General features: G+C 45.6%; 5 non-coding genes across 5 annotated transcripts; 3 read left to right on the top strand and 2 right to left on the bottom strand.

The window, feature by feature from the left end:
- The first annotated feature begins 401 nt into the window (after nucleotides 1–401).
- Nucleotides 402–484, top strand: trnal-cag (transfer RNA leucine (anticodon CAG)). Its single transcript has one exon. It is a non-coding gene; the product is annotated as a tRNA-Leu (tRNA).
- A 3828-nt stretch (nucleotides 485–4312) lies between these two features.
- On the bottom strand, nucleotides 4313–4385 carry trnar-acg (transfer RNA arginine (anticodon ACG)). Its single transcript has one exon. It is a non-coding gene; the product is annotated as a tRNA-Arg (tRNA).
- Nucleotides 4386–6406: 2021 nt separating this feature from the next.
- On the bottom strand, nucleotides 6407–6480 carry trnan-guu (transfer RNA asparagine (anticodon GUU)). The gene has a single exon. It is a non-coding gene; the product is annotated as a tRNA-Asn (tRNA).
- Nucleotides 6481–9967: 3487 nt separating this feature from the next.
- trnar-acg (transfer RNA arginine (anticodon ACG)) lies at nucleotides 9968–10040 on the top strand. Its single transcript has one exon. It is a non-coding gene; the product is annotated as a tRNA-Arg (tRNA).
- Nucleotides 10041–12119: 2079 nt separating this feature from the next.
- On the top strand, nucleotides 12120–12191 carry trnaq-uug (transfer RNA glutamine (anticodon UUG)). The gene has a single exon. It is a non-coding gene; the product is annotated as a tRNA-Gln (tRNA).
- Nucleotides 12192–15326: the final 3135 nt, after the last annotated feature.

Here is a 15326-nt window from a genome sequence, read left to right as displayed (position 1 = left end):
GAGTTCCTTGATTTCCTTGTGGTTCATGATCCTTTTGCCAATGTAGTCTGGAACAAGAGCAAGATGAACCTCCAAATATCAACAGGTTGATTGCAGGTGATGTCAAGTGGTATTTTGAGGAACCTCCTCCTTGTGTTTGGTTCCATGATGGAAGGGTGAGAACTCTGGATCCAGTGATCCCAGTTCAAGTCTTGGTGGGACCTTCCTGTCTGGAAGGTGTCCCATGTAACAAACTGATCAAGAGATGCAATGTGGTTCTAATGTTCTGGTTCATTTCTTGTCCTTTAGAAAAATGAAAATCATTTCTTCCTGCCATGAACTCAGACTGTGTGTTTAATGTTAACAATTTAAAAAATTCTACTTTGTCAGTGAATTAATTCAGTCTGCAACTGTCAGTTTCTGTCAGGATGGCCGAGCGGTCTAAGGCGCTGCGTTCAGGTCGCAGTCTCTCCTGGAGGCGTGGGTTCAAATCCCACTTCTGACAAAGGACATTTTCTCCACATTCCTATGCATCCACAGTGGTAAATTCCAAACCCAGTTGAAGCTGCTCTCCACTGATGGGAGTGAGTGGTTGAACTGGCAGCAGAGGAGGCAAAGGAGCTTCCCTGTGACGGTCCAACATCGCCTGGTTTCCTCCAACATGGAGCAGCCACCAAACTCTAACTTCAATGTTGGATCAAAGTCTACTGAAGGAATGTGTTTTCTTTCAATTCACGTTTTGTCCATTAACTTCATAATCAGAGACTCCATCTCATCACATGACTAAAGTCTGGGTTCTGTATTGGTGGTAAACATCCTTCCGTGCCCCTCACTAATTTGCACACAGAAAAGCATATTTTACTGGTTTCAGATCTCTTAGCTTGTTCTCTCTCTTAAACCAGCTGAGGCAGCTTTCATTGTGTGATTGATTTAAAATATAAATATGGAACAGAACCATTGGAATCAGATGTCAGGACATTTGAAGGAATGTCAATCTCCTGTTGAAATGTTGCAGTGTGCAGCTGAGGCTCTCTGGCAGTGGCACCAGGAGCCCCAATGGCAGAACCTGGACCCTCCTGGAGGAGAACCACAGGTGAGGGCCTTCTTGGCTCCAGATTGATGGAAATCAAGTGTCTGAGGCTGTTAGCAGCCATGAAGTTGATCTGGTTGGCACTGGTATTTGTACTTGATGCAGCTCAGGAGTGATTCAGGAGAAGAGTTTCAGAACAGCCAAGATTGGGGACTGGAATTCTAAAATTTCCCCTGGAACCAGACAACCTTGGGAGGTAAAAGCTCCAATCATAGCCACTCAGATGCAGCAGCAGAAAGAAGCTGTCATCTACCCTGACAGTCAGAGCATCAAGTCAAGGAAACATCACCATCTTGTAGTTCCAAACCTCCACCTGTCAGATTCAGCTACTTCTTATTGTGGGACTTTAAACTTGAACACAATGGAATTTGGACAAGGAGTTTTCCTTCCAGTCCAAACATCATCGTCCAGCCTCCAACCAGAGGTCCATCAGTTATCCTGGAGCCACAGGTGGAGTCTGGATTCTTTTCTAGAATGAGACGGCAATGACAGTCCTGCCAAGTGACATCACTGACATGACTGGATGACTTCAGTCACATGACTGGATGACAGTGTAGATGCCAATGTAGAGGTTGGGGAAATAGTCTCTGAGAATCCAGCTTGAACCCACAGCCTCCTTGTTTTCCAAAAACCCAAACAGCGACCATCAGTCTCCCTCCAATGCTGTACTTGGGTAAACAACAGAAACAGAGTAAAAGTCTCTGGCAACATATTTGTTTCCTGTAGGGTTTCTTCATGTATGTGTGGTGTACCTGCTTTCCCAGAGGACTGCTATCTTTGTTCTGTGGGCTGACATGTTTTAGTGTCAGCACAGGTCATAGCGCTGAGACTGAACTCTCATTCTCCTCCAACTATTATTTCCACCTCACACTCCTGCAGATATTCAAGTGAACAGGGAACACAAATTTATGCTCAACTTCTCCTGTGTATTCATCCACAGTCACTAAACAACAACCAAACCAAACAAAAGAGGTTTGCTAGCATGGCGATCAGCTGTAGTTCACCATCTTATCCAGGTCACATGACTCAGGAGTAGCATGGCCGTCTGGCAACCAAAGGGTGGCTGGTTTGATCCTCACTTTCTCCAGTGACCATGTCAAAGTGTCCTTGAGTAAGATACTGAACCCCTAAATACTTCTGATGAGTAGGTTGGCTCCTTGCATGGCAGCCTTCAGCATCAGTGTGTGAGTGTGTGTGAATGAGAGGACATTGTTCAGCTCCTTGAGTGCTGCTGAGGTAGAAAGGCTCTGTACAAACTGAGTCCTTTTACCATTTCTTTCCTGCTTCTAGCAGCGCTGTCGTCACTTCCTGTGACCGTGGAGGAAAGGGGTCCCCCTTCAGAATACATTTGATATCATTGTTACTTCCTCTTCAACATGCCTTTAGCAGACCAACTCAGAGAGCAGCACAGTGAGGTAGTGTGGCCGAGTGGTCTAAGGTGCTGGATTAAGGTTCCAGTCTCTGAGGAGGCATGGGTTCAAATCCCACCACTGCCATCATGTCCCAGGTCACTGGAGACGTGTGGCAGGTCTCTAACTACCTCTCCTCTCTCTTCCACTGAGGTCTTCAAACCTGTGACCAAAAGAAGAACCCTCCTCTGAGTCCACAGACCTGAGCATCGCTGCTCTGACTACCAGGTTACCTCCTGGTGATCAGGGTGAAGTCATGGTGAGGTAGTCAGTTGTTCCTTTGTTTTTTGACAGAGGCTTCATTGTGAATTAAATAATTTTAATTCTTTACTTGTAGTTTCATGCTGTTTCGATTGAAAAAGACCAGTTCCTGGAGAAGATCTTCTAGGGGTCCAGGTTAAAGCGGCGCCCCAGCTGGCACCAGGTGCTGACCCAGGTCCTGCATGGGAGATACTGTCAGTTCTGTTCTGCCCTGCTCACAACCACAGGCTGGTGTTGAGGCCTGCAGCAACCAGGGCCCCAGTCACCAAGAGTATAAAGGCTGGTCATTGTGGCAGTGGGAGGAGTCAAAATGAAGACAGACCAATGTGAGCAGGACGTTCCTGGAGAAGTCAGAAGAACTTGACCATGTTTCCTACAGTACCCAGGAGGCCTGGTAGTTGTTGAAGGAAGCTCCAAAAGCAAAGAGCAGACAGCAGGACATCAAAAGAAAAGATCCAGACACTAAAACTACAAGTAGAAACTAGAAGAAGTACTAAAAGCTTTGGAAAGATACTACAAGGTTGGATATACATTATTATATACACTACTATTCTCACTGACTCCTAAAGAGGGACAGGAAACATTAGAATGTGGATCAGATCAGCTGATTTCAGTGTTGAGTCCATCCCTCCATCCACTTTCTGTTCTTATCCTTTAAGGGTCATGGGGGGGGGGGGGGGGCGATCCCAGGTGACATTGTTCAAGAGGCAGGGTTCACCCTGGACAGGTCAGAATTCCTGATGATGTCATCAGGGCTTTGACAGTAGCTAGAATTCTGTCTTTGATGTCAGGAGGACATGAAAGAAACCCAATTGAGGAAAGTAGAGGAGAACATTCAGCTTCATTAGAGACACTTGAACTGTTGAACAGTAGAATTTGTTTGAAACAGTTTACAACACTGAGTGACAGGATTGAAGAGGGAAGAGTTTTCTACTTTAAACTTAATTCTAACTTTAAACTGTGGATGAACATTTTTAGTAGTTCATATTCTAACATACAGAGGAAGTCATGTCATTCCCTTTTTAAAAAAAGAAAAAACATGTGAAGCTCCTCCCCCCAGCTCCAGATGGACAGACAGACATGAGAGTGGCCAGGAAGCAAAGAAGTGTTGTGCTCCTCTCCAGTGCTCTGGTGTTGTTGTGTTCTTCTCAGCTCCATCATGAAGACCTGCTGGCACTGGGCGCTGGTGGAAGTTTGCAGCTCTCACTGGAAAGTCCTGAGGCTCCTCCCACTCTGAAGCAGGCAGTTGCTCCCAGCCAGCCCACACTTTCACTCTCTGGTGTAGGAGTGAAGAACAAAATCAGAATCAAGAACCATCTCTCTTTCATTGGGGCTCCTTTCTCCTTGTTCTGATCCAGAAATTCAACAGCTTCTATCATTGATTTGACAGGAAATGTTGATGACACACTGGGATTTTTGTTCTGCTGCTGTCACTGTCAAGTGCAGCTTAACATGAGAGGTAGCAGGATCATTCATGTGTTCATGTTTCCAGCAGACAAGGAGGAAACCTGGGAGGACTTCAGTGACTTTGATCACTGGTTCTCACTTCATCTTCTCAGTATAAAGTTCAAAGCGAGCTGGCCAGGAGTTGAACCTAGAATCTTCTGATCCGTAGTCAGACGCGTTATCCATTGCGCCACCAGCCCTGTGAAGAAGCGGCTGTGTTCATGTGTGCTTGCTGTTACAGAAAATCCCAACAAGGTGGTGGCATTTTCAGGGGACACAATGGTGCAGTGGTCAGCACTGTGGCCTCCCAGCAAGAAGGTTCAGCTCTCCTCCTATTTGGTTGCTAGGAACCTGAATCAGTCCTCAGTGGAGCGGTGCTGCTGAGGCTGAGTGAGGCTGAGTGAGGGACTGAGCAGGAGCCAGCAGGTCCAAGCAGGTTCAGGCAAACTCCCCTCAGTCCACCAACATCAAAGCAGAGGAATTGAGTTCATCTAACAAAATGATTCATATCATCTCCTCTTGGAATGTTCTGGAACTACAAGTACACTTAAAATGGCCGACTTATGACAACAGAAGGAACTTTGAAGTAGATTTGATTTATTTAAGTCAGTGACAGTCATTTTTTCAAGAATTTAGTTCAGGTAACTTGATTGTTTTACTAAGATGAGCTTTAATGTTATACCATTGAAAAAAGACCTTCATGTATTTATGATGACATCACCAATAGGAGCCTTCAGTCTGTCAGGGGGTAGAGTTCAGTCACCACCAATGACATCAGAGTCAGAGTTCAGAGATCAAACACATACATTAAAGTCTCACATTAAAGCCTCTCTTATTAAAAAAATTAAAGTGTTATATCTTTGAAAATATACTGCAATACATGAAATATTATATTTCCATGAATGGTAACCTCGTTCTTATATTCTTTAATATACTGCAATAGTAATGGACCCTCTATGACACTGTAGTGATGAATCTATCAAGGAGTACAAATGATTATAATTGAGAATTTTGAAGTCAAGTTTGAGATCAGTTTGATCCTCTCTCTCCCTCCCCCCTCTCTCTCCCTGTCTCCCCCCCCTCTCCCTCTCTCTCTCTGTCCCCCCCTCCCTCTATCTCTCTCTCCCCCCCTCTCTCTGTCTCCCTCTCTCTCTCTCAGGAGCTTTTAAATGAATATTTTAATAAAACAGAACAGGAGACTGAAGAGTGATCACTCAAACCCACAAGCTGAATGGGACATCTTTTAAAAAATTGAACCACTGAGTAAAACCATAGAAGCGCTCCTGTCTAGTCGGTGCTAACAAGTTAGCTGTTGCGTGAGTCCAGCTGTGCTGTCTAGGAATCCTGGTCAAAAGCCTCCACACATCAAACAGCTGGTGTGTTGGTGGATCTGTGGATCCTGCTGGAAGAAGCAGGGTGGAGCTCTGAATGGTTCCTGTCTCAAAGAGCTCCTCTGTGCAGCTCCCATCAGCTCCTAAAAACAGGAAACCAGCAGATTCACTGTTGAATGGTGGCATTAAAATGTCTCAAAAGCTGTCCTGTCCACCATTTGTTGGTGCAAAGACATTTAAAAACACCAGTTGAACATTTTCCAAAGTTGCTCTCACCTTCTTTCAAACACCTGGAATGATTTCCTCCAAACCAAAAGAAACTGGTAAAAAAAACAACAAAAACTCCTGGAGAATCAAACTCCACCCTCTGCTCCAACTGGACTTGGGACTTCAAATGACCCCCATTAAAAGCCTGCCTGCATCCCCATTCACTGACTGTTGTGCTGTGGGTCTCCTGGACAAACATGGCAGGATCCTCTTGATCTCCAGGAGAATAAAAGAGGGAACCCTAGAAAACAAGTCAGCGTGAAAGAGGAGCAGATTTTAAAACTCCTCATCATTTCCACCTCCAGGAGTGAAGCCTCCCGGGACCCAAGAGGCTCCAGCTGGCAGAGCTCTCACTGGTTTCTCCACCACCTCGCTAACCTGAGGTGGAGCATCTGAGAACCAAACAGTGACCCCCTTCACTCCAGAGCCGACTCCACAAACTCTGAGCCCCCACTTTACCCACAGCCAGCAGGCCTCCTCAACACTGCATGACACACGACGACTAAATTTAAGACTTCTCATCCAGAGATCAGTCACAGGTGTCTGCTGTGGAGGGTCAGTCTGTCCGTCCACATTCAGATCATTAACACAGCGACTCCTAAGCACCAGCAGAGCCTGTTCATCGTCCCTGGGTGGGCTCGAACCACCAGCCTCTCGGTTAACAGCCGAGCGCGCTGACCGATTGCGCCACAGAGACTCTGAGTCTCCTGCTTTTCATGAAGAGTTTTCAGGCTAAATTCAGTGTGTGAGGTCCACACTGCACATTTGAGGGACCATGAAGGACAGAGGAGAGTCTGACTGTCATAATGAAAGCCTTCAGCACTAGAACTGAAACAGCCCCACCATCTTAACCCCCCCAGACCAAACAGGCTTCATCAGAAACAGACCCCCCTCCTAGAACATCCAGAGATCATCAGTCTGATTAATAGAACATGACAAACAATCAAGAACTTGTTATTGTTTGATCAGAAGCTGAAACAATGTTTCTATGTTTGTCTGTTCTGGTCTGAATGAAAGAGGAGGTTTTCTTGGTCATGTGACGTGGATGAGAGTTCAACTAGAACTTCCTGATTCAACAGGATTTGAGTTTGTTGGGATTTTGTCAAAGACACCAACCAAACCTCTGAGTGGTGCAGATGTCTCCTGCCTCCTCAGAGCAGACTGGAGCTCAGCCTCACTCACCTGTGGGAGCCCCAGCAGAGCCACCGTGTGATGGAGTTTCAGTTTAGGATCCAAGGTCCTGGATTGAGTTGGTGTTTTGTGTGTTTTTAGGCCTCCTGGCACCGATGAATGAATGAACCATTGTTCCAGAGGGAGCTGGTGTCAGGTCAGTCCCTGTTTCTACAAGACCTCCTGCTGCAGAGCCAAACTGGGAAACATTTGAAACTCAAAATCCTGTTCTTGTCACAATCCTGCTCTCCTAAATCAAGGACTGTTCAGTCAATGGTAGAGCAGAGAGGTGCAGAGGAAGAGAGCTGGGACCAAAACCAGAGGTTGATGGATCAAAACCATCCTCTGCTAGAAGAAGAAAAATAAAATGAACCTGCATCTTTAGAAATGTGTGTCTGTTAAAAAGAGGTTCGTAAGGATTTTTTCTTCCTCCAGAATCACCAACCATTGTGAGAGTTAACAACAGTCCACTTTCTGACTGAAGCAAAAGTTTACTTCAAAAGGTTTTTCTGATTCAACATAGCAGCTAAATTTCCATTTCTCCACTGATTATTTGTTAAGGTTCGTGGGGGGTGGAGCCTATCACAGCTGACATTGGTCGAGGGGCGGGGTTCACCCTGGACAGGTGATCAGTCCATCACAGGACCAACACATAGAGACAGACAACCATTCACACTCACAGTCACACCTACAGTCAATTTAGAGTATCAATCAGCCTCGTCCCCTCTTGATGTCTTTGGACTGTGGGAGGAAGCTGGAGTACCAGAGAGAACCCACACAGGAACAGGGAGAACATGGAGACTCACACAGAAAGATCCTGTGCTCCAGCTGGGACTAGAACCTGGAACCTTCTTGCTGTGAGGAGACAGTGCTGACCACTGCACCACCGTGCTGGATTTTCTGTAACATCAAGTACATCTGAACTGGCACTTGACAGTGACAGCAGGAGAACAAAAATCCCAGTGTGTCATCAACATTTCCTGTCAAATCAATGATAGAAGCTGTTGAATTTCTGGATCAGAACAAGGAGAAAGGAGCCCCAATGAAAGAGAGATGGTTCTTGATTCTGATTTTGTTCTTCACTCCTACACCAGAGAGTGAAAGTGTGGGCTGGCTGGGAGCAACTGCCTGCTTCAGAGTGGGAGGAGCCTCAGGACTTTCCAGTGAGAGCTGCAAACTTCCACCAGCGCCCAGTGCCAGCAGGTCTTCATGATGGAGCTGAGAAGAACACAACAACACCAGAGCACTGGAGAATTACTGTGTTCTCTTTTGGTGTCCCAGTGTTAATTTGAGGATCTAAACCTGATATTTAGAAAATCAGACAGCACAAAAAAAGAAAATGCCACCACATCATTGAAATTTTCTGTTATACAAATGAACGTGTTGACTCTTTTTGTATAAGCCCTGCCACTGAGGTCACCAACATGAGCTGGAGTTGGGAATCTTGAACTGAACCTGGTATCACAGCGACCCCTGCTGCTGCAAAATGGAAATGCAACACTGAACCAAGTACAGGATTGGAGGGAGACTGATGGTCGCTGTTTGGGTTTTTGAAGAACAAGGAGGGTGTGGCTTCAAGCTGGATTCTCAGAGACGATTTCCTCTGCTACTCTTACGTCCACTTCTGTCAACGTGCAGACATCTTTCTCGTTTCTGCGTACTTCAGGTGACAGCAGAGCTGCTGAGATGGCTGGTTGCTGCTGGAGGAAACGGTCCAGCATCTCCAGTGAGCTATTCCAACGTGTCACCACGTCAATCACCATCTTGTGCTCAGGAAGCTCCAGCACCCTTTGCTTCTCTCTGAGGATGCGGCTCGCCGTAGAGCTACGATGAAAAAATGCAGCGATGCGTCTGACTCTGCCGAGCAAGCGTGCAGCTGTAGGGACTTAAATTAAGAAGGTGTGCAAAGCAACCAATGTGCAACAAGCCCGTCATCTCCGCAGCGCGGACAATATTTGCTGCTGAGTTTTCTCGCTGTGTGGCTGGTTTCCACGTCTCTGGTTTGAAGAACATGGCATGCGAGGATCCAGTCGCTAATGTAGTGAGCTGTAATGGTCAGATATGAATGATGATGTCATCAGGGCTTTGACAGTAGCTAGAATTCTGTCTTTGATCTCAGGAGGACATGAAAGAAACACAATTGAGGAAAGTAGAAGAGAGCATGGCAGCATGGTGGTGCAGTGGTGAGCACTGTGGCCTCACAGCAAGAAGGTTCTGGGTTTGAGTCCAGGCTCGGGTGCAGAATCTTTCTGTGTAGAGCCTGCATGTTCTCCACATGAATGCGTGGGTTCTCTCCGGGTACTCCGGTTCCTTCCCACCGTCCAAAGACGTGTAATTTGGGACGAGGCTGATTGGACACTCTAAATTGACCGTAGGTATGAATGGTTGTTTGTCTCTGTATGTTGGCCCTGTGATGGACTGGTGACCTGTCCAGGGTGAACCCTACCTCTGGCCCGTAGATGCTCGGATAGGCTCCAGACCCCTCGACCATCAATGTGGGTCTTTTGTTAATTGCATGCCACATGAAATTATTGTTGGTCAGTTTTCTAGCGACTGTCTCACAGTGGCAAGACAAGAACAAAAAATGAACAAAAATGACTGTCACTGACTTAAATAAATCAAATCTACTTCAAAGTTCCTTCTGTTGTCATAAGTCGGCCATTTTAAGTGTACTTGTAGTTCCAGAACATTCCAAGAGGAGATGATATGAATCATTTTGTTAGATGAACTCAATTCCTCTGCTTTGATGTTGGTGGACTGAGGGGAGTTTGCCTGAACCTGCTTGGACCTGCTGGCTCCTGCTCAGTCCCTCACTCAGCCTCACTCAGCCTCAGCAGCACCGCTCCACTGAGGACTGATTCAGGTTCCTAGCAACCAAATAGGAGGAGAGCTGAACCTTCTTGCTGGGAGGCCACAGTGCTGACCACTGCACCATTGTGTCCCCTGAAAATGCCACCACCTTGTTGGGATTTTCTGTAACAGCAAGCACACATGAACACAGCCGCTTCTTCACAGGGCTGGTGGCGCAATGGATAACGCGTCTGACTACGGATCAGAAGATTCTAGGTTCAACTCCTGGCCAGCTCGCTTTGAACTTTATACTGAGAAGATGAAGTGAGAACCAGTGATCAAAGTCACTGAAGTCCTCCCAGGTTTCCTCCTTGTCTGCTGGAAACATGAACACATGAATGATCCTGCTACCTCTCATGTTAAGCTGCACTTGACAGTGACAGCAGGAGAACAAAAATCCCAGTGTGTCATCAACATTTCCTGTCAAATCAATGATAGAAGCTGTTGAATTTCTGGATCAGAACAAGGAGAAAGGAGCCCTAATGAAAGAGAGATGGTTCTTGATTCTGATTTTGTTCTTCACTCCTACACCAGAGAGTGAAAGTGTGGGCTGGCTGGGAGCAACTGCCTGCTTCAGAGTGGGAGGAGCCTCAGGACTTTCCAGTGAGAGCTGCAAACTTCCACCAGCTCCCAGTGCCAGCAGGTCTTCATGATGGAGCTGAGAAGAACACAACAACACCAGAGCACTGGAGAGGAGCACAACACTTCTTTGCTTCCGTGCCTCTCTCATGTCTGTCTGTCCATCTGGAGCTGGGGGGAAGAGCTTCACATGTTTTTTCTTTTTTTAAAAAGGGAATGACATGACTTCCTCTGTATGTTAGAATATGAACTACTAAAAATGTTCATCCACAGTTTAAAGTTAGAATTAAACTGAAAATACAAAACTCTTCCCTCTTCAATCCTGTCACTCAGTGTTGTAAACTGTTTCAAACAAATTCTACTGTTCAACAGTTCAAGTGTTTCCAATGAAGCTGAATGTTCTCCTCTTCTTTCCTCAGTTGTGTTTCTTTCATGTCCTCCTGACATCAAAGACAGAATTCTAGGTACAAATAAAGACACCATCAAAGCCCTGATGACATCATCATCAATTCTGACTTTGATCTGTGTCTGTCCAGCTTGTCCTGAGTGGATCCAAAAGTTTCCCATGGGTGACTCTGTCATGGTCTCTCTCCTGCTGCCTGCAACTCTCAGAGTGCTACTACTGGTTTCTCTCCATCGTCCCTGTTGCTAGGCAGAGCACTGGTGAGGACTGAGGCCAGTGATGTCATCACCTCCAGCTGAGACCTGCCAGGTGGTCCTCCTTCATTCAACTCTGCTGCCTCTGCCACTGCCCTGACTGGTGAGGCTGACAGCAGGTTCTCTCTCATCTAAACTCTCTGTTTACAATGGAGGCTGAAATCCTTGTGATTGGTGGTTCAATCATCAGGTCTGTTGAACTCCCAGGTGCCATCACCTGCTGTCTTCCTGGTGCCAAAGTTGTGGACATTATTGAACGTCTCCAGGACTCATCGATCTCCCCCCCCTCAGCTTACATCCTGATTATACAGGTGTGTGTGAATGACATCACGAAGAGGCAGCCAATCATACTTCATGACCAGCTTGAGTCTCTTGCTAGTTCAAATCAGAGTCTGGGTAAATTCTGTGTTTTTTCTGGCTCCATCTCTGCTCCTTCCAGAAGCAGGGAGCATTTCAGCCTCTTTCCAGTCTGCATGAATGCTGAAAGGCTTCTGTACTGTTTGGCTTTGCTGTTCCCTGCAGCTTGGACATCAGATTAGAACGAACCACACTCACTAACTCACCTGTTCTTAACCACTGAGAGCTGATTGGGTTAAACATGGAAAAATACTGACTCACTATGAGGATGTTCTCCTGCCCTGTGTGGGTGGAGCCAAGAGAGTAAAAAGACTGAGACCCAGAAATCAGGGCTTCTTCTCCTCCATCTTAAGGTGGTTAGACTGAAGTCTCAGCTCTGACTCTGGATCTGTTCTCTGTGTGCCAACATAAATGTGATTGGACCAGAGAAGTTGATGAGGATTTTGTTAACCTGAACCATGATAGAAAATTGTTTTAGTTTATTTGACAGCTGATTGAAGACGTGGGTCAAAACTGACCGTTACCATAGAGATGGGAACATGAAGCTGACACAAGAGGAAGGTTCCAGCTCTGAAAAAGGAGTCTGCAACCATTAACAGGAATGAGCGGAAGACAATGGATGAATGGATGGATGTTTGTGAAAATTAAAACCAGACAACCACTGTAGTCCCTCCTACATGATAAGCGCCATAATTTTTCTCACTCATGTCTTTTTCTTAGACTGGTTCCATGGTGTAATGGTTAGCACTCTGGACTTTGAATCCAGTGATCCGAGTTCAAATCTCGGTGGAACCTCCAGCAGGTCTCTGACGGACTTTGAAAGAGGAATTGGATTTTTCTATGGCCAACTCCTGCTACTTGGCTGTGGCTGGTTGGGAGGAGGCTCAGGCCCTAACAACGCTGCCACCACCTTCAATTAAGACCTCAGTTTTGTCCTGGTTGAGCTGGAGAAAGTTCTCTGTCACCATGACAGGTAAATGGACATCAACTGGTCCTGAGTCATCAGGAGACACGGCGATGTGAAAAGGAAAGAATCGCTGCAAGCTTGACAAATAACTGGCACAAACCAGGTTCAAGCCTGTACTTTGGACACTGGTATCTCCCATCAACTCCTAATCTAGCATCTCTGCTGAGGGTCCAACTATTTTACAGAACATTTGAGCATCACAACACTTAGCAGGACCTTCAAGTTGGATTCTCAGAGACTATTTCCCCAACCACTACATTGGCATCTACACTGCCCAGATAGCAGGAGTCTTTGGGCCAGATCCGTTTGAAAGCTTCCTGATCCGGCTGTGGTGCACACATGACGGTTGTGGCCCACACATGAAATTCAGGTTTTAACCCGAAAGCGCCAAAATCCAAGGTGAAATGAAAATGTGTGGAACTAACTGGATTCGGTCCGAACATCCGAAGGTGCCAAATACTAAAGTAAAATCAGAACTGGACCAATCCTGGGTCTGGTGTGGTGCTGATCTGCAATCGGGATGCGGGCCGTTTTTGGGCCATCGTGCGTCGAGACACTGTTTGTGTTCAAAGTTAAAGTCCCACAATAAGAAGTAGCTGAATCTGACAGGTGAAGGTTTGGAACTACAAGATGGTGATGTTTCCTTGACTTGATGCTCTGACTGTCAGGGTGGATGACAGCTTCTTCTGCTGCTGCATCTGAGTGGCTAAGATTTGTGTCCAACCAGATCAACGTAAAGAGCTTCAACAGACAAACTGTCCAGTTTAACAACAAATACCAGTCAGTAGGGCTGAGTATCGATTCAGATTTTCCTAATCGATTTGATTCGATTTTCCGAGGTCCGATTCAATTCAATTCACGATTCAATTCGATATCCATTTATTTATTTATTTAAACCTGACCAAGTGACTGACAACACAAAAAAATGAATGAATATAAATCAAATTAAAATAAATTACAAGATAGACAATGTAAATTATGTATATGTATATATACAATGTATATTATTCAAGTATCTCCAAAGATGACACACATAAACAGGACACTCACTTAGCTACAACTGTCTCACAGCTTCTGTGCAATAACACTACAATGGTTGTGACAACTGCATCAGAACAGAATTAACAGCCATCTGTTGACTCAAATAAATATAGGCAAATTAAAATAGCGCCAATATCTCCATTTTTTGGAACATGGTCTGTATATTTGAAACATACAATGTAAACTGAAAAACACCATCAGACAAGTGGTGACATTCCATCTTGTTTTCCAGGCATTCTGAACTTCCTGTTTGGGTTTGGTTTGTTTTTCATTCATGCAAAAAAGAAAAGTATTTACAAGTCTAAACAGCTCTGAATTACTCCTTAAAGGGTTTTCTTGACACACGAATGAAAAAGATCTTGTAAACTTCTGAACAATAATCACAAACCTAAGTCCATAAAACTTCAAGACCTGTCATCCCTTTTCTTACTTGTTGGAGAGAGTAAGATTTTTCTGCATGAAAAGGAGTTGATCAACATGTTGAGGAGTAAGGCAGCTCCTTTTTGCCGTCACAACATCCCCAGTGGTGGAAAAAACCCGCTCGGACGGGACACTGGTACCAGGTACACAAAGGTACTGTTTTGCTTGGTGGGCCAATAGGGGATCCTGCTTTGCATGTGTTCTCCACCAGTTGAGAGGATTCTCAGAGAGTGGAATGGGTGTTACTTCCCTGTATATTTTGATTTCCTCCTGGGCCTTTTCAAATACAGTTTTCTGTGTAACTGTGTCTTTCCGCATGTAGGCTGACCCTAGGAGAGACATCAGTGCTGAGGATTCCTTTGGTCTCTTTGGTGGAGCAACATCTTCAATGGGATCAGGCACAGCTTCTTCTTTTCCACCAAAAGCAGATGTTTGCTGTTTGAAAATAGCAAGAAAATGATCTGGAAAGTCACTTGGAACACAATTCAGAATACAACTGCTTAATATTAAAATAATGAAGACAAATTAAATTTGAGTTGAATACAGTAAAGTACAAAAACTGTAGGAAATAAGGTTTTTTTTGTGTCAATAACTTACATTAGATGCCTCCGCCTGTGCCACAACAGAAGCTTCAGTCACCAGTCGGGAGAATGTGTGGTTCCGGGCCTCATCAGACAAGAAAGGCAGAGCCTTGAAACGAGGGTCTGACGCTGAAGCAACATAGAGCCTGTCCTTCAAGGCACAAACCTTGAAAAGATATATTTGATCACTTAAATATAATTTAATTGGAAATGAATGTGCATGAATGCACACGCATTCACCTACATACTTTTTAAGCTTACCTTGAATTGAGGTTGTTGTCTGCTGCTGTCCTGACCTCTTTGATGACTGTTGAATCCTGGGGGACACAGCGCATCTCTTCCAACAGTTGTGCATGCAAGGGTGCAATGATGGACAGAGTCGGGGATTTTTCCTCAGACGTGGCAAGAGTGGCTGCTTTCAGTGGCTGAAGGGCTTTGACCACATCCTCTGCTACTCTTTCGTCCACTTCTGTCAACGTGCAGACATCTTTCTCGTTACTGCGTACTTCAGGTGACAGCAGAGCTGCTGAGATGGCTGGTTGCTGCTCGAGGAAACGGTCCAGCATCTCCAGTAAGCTATTCCAACGTGTCACCACGTCAATCACCATCTTGTGCTCAGGAAGCTCCAGCACCCTTTGCTTCTCTCTGAGGATGCGGCTCGCCGTAGAGCTACGATGAAAAAATGCAGCGATGTGTCTGACTCTGCCGAGCAAGCGTGCAGCTGTAGGGACTTTCAGCGCAGTTTGTGAGGCTAAATTAAGAAGGTGTGCAAAGCAACCAATGTGCAACAAGCCCGTAATCTCCGCAGCGCGGACAATATTTGCTGCATTGTCAGTTCCGATGGCTGGCACCTTGTTCGTAAGCTTCCACTCGCCTATTGCACTGAATAACAGTTCACTGAGTTTTCTCGCTGTGTGGCTG

This window comes from Aulostomus chinensis, chromosome 1, assembly GCF_037954235.1.
Source record: "Aulostomus chinensis isolate RoL2024-O1b breed Wild chromosome 1, RoL_Achi_v1.0, whole genome shotgun sequence".
Taxonomy (NCBI): domain Eukaryota; kingdom Metazoa; phylum Chordata; class Actinopteri; order Syngnathiformes; family Aulostomidae; genus Aulostomus; species Aulostomus chinensis.
The sequence above is the reverse complement of the archived record's forward strand: the minus strand, read 5'-3'. Positions and strand labels throughout refer to the sequence as shown.